Below are 5,313 nucleotides of genomic sequence, written 5' to 3' on the forward strand. Positions count from 1 at the left end.
AAGACAATCTATACAATGGGCACATGATGCATAAAGCTGTAATGTGTGACTATAACAATATAAAGGAGAAGGAAATAACTGTATAGGAGCTGTATTTTGTACTATTGAAGCTAAGTAGGTATGAAGTAATTAGACCTAGCAAATTGACCCTCAGTCCTGGTACAATCGAGACCTGCCATCTCCCTGACAGCTTCCCCAAGAGCAGAAAAGAAAGAAGAGTCATCAAAAGAGAATTAGAGAAATCCACAGTTATAGCTAGGGGATTCAGTAAAACACTCTTAGCAACTGATAGAACAACTAAATAAGAATATCAGTAGGAATGCTGAAGATCTGAAAAAACAGTCAACCAAAATAGGATCTAATTAATGTATATAGACCATTCCAGTCAACAGCAGCAGGATATTTTTCTTCAAGCACCCATGGAACATTCACTAACATACACCTTTATCCTGGGTCATAAAACAATCCCCAACAAGTTGAAAAGATGTGATATCATACACAGTGTGTTCTTTGACCATAATGGAAGAAAACAGAAAATCAATAACAGAAAGACAACAGGAAATATCTCTGAACACATTGAAATGATACAACATATTTCTAAATAATCCATGGGTCAAAAAAAAAATCATGAAGGACATGAAATATACCTGGAACAGAATGAGAATGAAGCCACAGAAGCAGTGCTGACAGGAAAATTTATGGCACTAAATACTTACAATACAAAAGAAAAAAAAATTCTCAAGTAAATAAACTGAGCTTCTATCCTAAGAAACTAGAAAAGAAAAGAGAGAAAAAAAGAAGTGAAATCACAAGAGAGGGAATAATAAACACCAGAATGTAAATCAAATTGAAAATAGGAAAACAACAGAAAAAAATCAAAGAAATTAAAGGTGATTCTTTCAAAACTATTACTGAAATAGACAACCGTCTAGCAAGACTGACAAAAATACCAAAGAGAGATGACACAAATCACCAATACCAAGAGTTAAACAGGGGATATCATTCTAGAGTCTGCAGCTATTAATAAGTATAATATGGGAATACCCTAAACAACTATATGCTCATAAACCCAACAATTTAGAAGAAAGGGACCAATTCCTTGAAAACCAAAAATTATCAGAACTGAAATAAGATTAAATAAATAGACATCTGAATAGTATTAAAACTATTAAAGGAATTGAATTTGTAATAAAAAACATTTGAAAATAAATTTCCAGGCCCTGATGATTTAAATGGAAAATTATGTGAATCAGTTAAAGAAGTCACCAATCTACACAACCTCTTTCAAAAATTAAGAGGAGGAAAAACTTCCCAACTCATTTGATGAGGCCAATGTTAACCTCATACCAAAAGCAGACACAGACAACACCAAAAAAAGCCACTACGTATCAAATGCCTCGTGAACATAGGCACAAAAATTGTTACAAAATATTACCAAGCCAAATCCAATACTGCATAAAAACAAATTATACATCATGAACAAGTGAGAGTTTTTCCAGGTAAGCAGTGTTGTTTCAACATTCAAAAATGAATGTAGTCCACAAACACTAAAGAACATTACTATGATTACATCTAGGATCACACAAGATTATGGACAAAATCCAACACCAAGTCATGATACAAATTTTCAGAAAAGTTAGGAATAGGGATGAATTACCTAAACATGATGAAGAACGTCTACAAATAACCTACAGCTAACTTCAGGCTTAAAACAGTGAGAGACTGAAAGTTTACCACTAAGACTGGGGACAAGGAAAGGACAGTCAAACTCTCCACTCTTATTCAAAAAGGGACTGGAAGTTCTAGCACTTAACATAAGTAAGCTAAGGAAAAGAAATGAAAAGCATATAGATGGGAAAGGAAGAAATAAAAGTGCCCCTCTCTGCAGATGACGTTGTCTCCATAGGAAATACCAAGAAAGCTACCAAAAACAAACAAACAAACAAACAAAAAAAAAACACCACCAACCATCCACAAACTCCCAAAGCAAAAAGCAAAAACCAAAATTGAGTTAAATCAGGTCTGAGGCCGCAAAATCATCTGTCAAAAGTGAACTGTGTTTTAAATCTTAGGCCAGCACTTCCTGATGGGGAGCCCTCAGAACCCTCAGAGCCTTGGCAGGATCACAGTGTGGTCCCAGGTGGCCGTGCTCTATGTCCCCCCAGCCACACCTTCCTTTCTCCTCCCCTCAGTGCAAGGGGCAGATCCAAGAGGTTTCCAGGGGTTTTCTGCCTCTCCCTGGGGCAGTCACCTGGAACCCAGGGTTGTGGTGCTGGGGCAGTGACCTCACAGCACAGCAGGCCTAGTCAGGCCCCCAGCACCCAGGCCACTGAGCACCAGCCAGAACAGCCATGTCTCAGGTGGTGTCCAGATGTGGTGACAGGGTCAGCCCTCTGAATTTGGGAGGTGGCCGGGTGGGGCTGGCCTGCTGAGGAAAGCCTAGCTAGGAGGAAATGCCCTGCCTTCCTCCACACTTGTGCAAACGACTCAGAGTAAGATAATTCAAGGCAGTGAAACTGAAATAGACCATAACATCATCAGAAAGACCCACTGGTGAAAGCAGAGGATGAAAAAGAAAATGAAAGCAGTGTTTTATCATATTATTACAAGAGGCCTTTTGAAATTTAAAAACATGACTAGTTTTTCTTCAGAGGACTGCTCTTTTCAGTGCCGGGTCCATCAAACCAACCAGCCCCTAGATGTCAGCTGTTTGCTATTCTTGATTATACTTTGGAACACATTATTAAATATCCTCATGCTAGAAATGGGAAGACAAAACACCTCTCAGAATTTTATAGATTTTTTTGTTTTACATTTTACTAGCATTCATCGATCTTTCATGTCTTGTAAACTTTCCATTATATCCTATATCATGGAGTCTTGTACTTTTAGTTAATAGGCTTACTAAATACCACATCTGCCTATTTACTCAAATTATTTCCTTTAGCTTTGGCTTTTCCTATTGTCCAGTTTTCCTGATAAGTTGTCCAAATTATTACCTGAATCTCTCTAAAACCACAAGCTTCCATTTAAGCATCAAAAATCATTTTATTTCTTCATGGTAATTTTAATTTATATTTCAGTTCTTGTTTACAGTTTAGAGGATCCAGCTGTCTGCCAAAGCCTGAAGGCACAGAATGTTTATTCTTTTCAACATCCTTTCTACTTCAGTATTAAGAGTTACTGTCTGTCATTTTCCACGGTGATGATTTTATCTATAGCTTTTATAACCTCTTGGTCAGAAGTTATTACCTTGGTACAGGCTATTAGGGTAACTTCCTATATCAGTGAGACTACCCTATATTTCCCCTTTCATCCTGCTAGTTATACAGTGAGCTCTAAAAAAGTATTCCTGCCCAAACTATTGTTTTCTTGGTACTTGGTTGCCATTTGTACTCAAGTAATCATCCTTTTCACTTAAAGTATATATTCCAGCCTGTATTGAGATGAACATTCCCTGGTTGGACTTTCTCAGTAGATTTCTCATTGCTAAAGTTTATTGGTTTAATTGCCACAGGCTTAATTTAAGAGACATCACATTACCTGTGGATCCACTTATCAAATGGAAATGCTGCTTCATTCCATTTATGATTCACAATCTTGAGCAAACTGAAAGGCCTGTACCCAAAGTAATTTATTATATGCTGTTTGTATTTCAATAAAAGTGGAAAAATTAGTTTGTTAATATATCGTCATGTCATTAATCAAAACTTACAACTACAATAAGAATCATACTTTGTCATACTTCTACAAATAGGAAGGAATGATGACTGAGGACACAGGACAAAAAAGGAACTGAAGCTTCCCCTCCACTCATTTTTATAACTCTTCAGAATGTATCTTTGGGGCTATGCTCTTATTTATTAAATAGTTATTTTTAAAGAAAAACAGAACAAAATGAGTTTATACCTGCTCAGTAATACTGTATATTACAAATGTAAATTTGTTATTAACACAATGGTGAAAAGAGTCAATATTTTGGCCATATTGATGTTTCTGTTACCCAAAAAGCTGCTGGATGCAAACTGTTCTGTAATTCTGAGGTTCACTGCCAACTTTAAAATATGACCTTAAATAAACATTTTTATCAAGGTTAAAAAATAAATTGCATTTCTAGACACTAAAAATGATTAGTGGAAACCAAAATGAAAAAGACATTACCGGAGGAGGCCAAGATGGTGGAGTAGAAGGACGCTTGTAGCTCACCCTCTCCCACAAATACACCAAGACTCACATCCACAGACCCACTCAGCCAACCAGAGCACCTGCGGAACCCGACAGAACATCATCCTCTTCAAAAGACAAAGACGCCAAAAATCTGGTAGGAGAAAAGGAAAAAAGAAAGCAGAAAAGGCAAAACAGTGCGGATGGGTCCAGTGGGGAGGGCACGGCAAAGGAGGACTGGTGCTCGTTCGCTGGGTCTCCCCTCTCCAACCGAGAGGCCAATAGGACTGAGGGGGAGCCTCCAAGGCTCGGATCTGTACAGAGCAGCCCTTGACTGACAGAACTAAGTTAAATGGGCACAGAGGGTTACCGCGACACCCAGCCTGAGATGCGGCCCAGCACCTGGGGTCTGGGCCAGGCTGCCCGGGCCAGGCTGCCGGAGACAGGCGGAAGACGGGGGCGGCTGCACTGAGGCAGCCCAGGGGGACTGCAGGGGGCTGCGCGCCATGGCTGTGGGTGTGCAGGGCAGAACAGTCTGGGCCCTCCATAAAACAACACGGCTGATGTGCCCTGGGGGGAAGGGTGCATACCCCCATCTCTGAAAACCCGCAGAAAGTTTTCGGGGGAAGAGAGGCGGGGCTCAGGCACAGCTGCCATATGTATCCTCTGGCACTGAGCACCCAGGTGGGGGAGGGGGCGAAACCTGCATCCGCACCTGGGGACTTAGCAGCCTCAAAGGCCAGACGGAGACTTGCCTACAGCCTGAGGCAGATAGGTTCCTTCCGTCCTGATCCCTCAGAGAACTTGCTCCGCCAAGACAAACAAGGAACTGGGTTTTGGCCCGGAGCAGGGACAGGGCTGTTTCTTGGTTTTCCCCGAGCCCGCAGCGGCACAGAGCAGCGGAGCGACCAGCGCCGGGACAGGGCGGGCAGCCTCCCGCCTTTCCGGCAGGAACGCTGCACCTGACAGAAGTGCTGGGAGAGGGTGCGACCCGCCCTCCTACCCGGCCAGTCTGCAACATCTGACTGCGGCATCAGGAGGGGCAGTGACCCGCCCGCCCACAGCAAAGGAGAGCTGCACCTGACCCAGTGTTGGGAGGGGGCGCCACCTGCTTGCCGACAGGCACTGGGAGCAGCACAGATGAAGGCG

The 5,313-nt window shown here is 41.8% G+C and overlaps 1 pseudogene; it reads left to right on the forward strand.

Moving 5' to 3' along the window:
• On the forward strand, window positions 1–3,685 carry LOC141576267 (putative G-protein coupled receptor 160; annotated as a pseudogene).
• Window positions 3,686–5,313: the final 1,628 nt, after the last annotated feature.

Source organism: Camelus bactrianus, chromosome X, assembly GCF_048773025.1.
Source record: "Camelus bactrianus isolate YW-2024 breed Bactrian camel chromosome X, ASM4877302v1, whole genome shotgun sequence".
NCBI lineage: Eukaryota > Metazoa > Chordata > Mammalia > Artiodactyla > Camelidae > Camelus > Camelus bactrianus.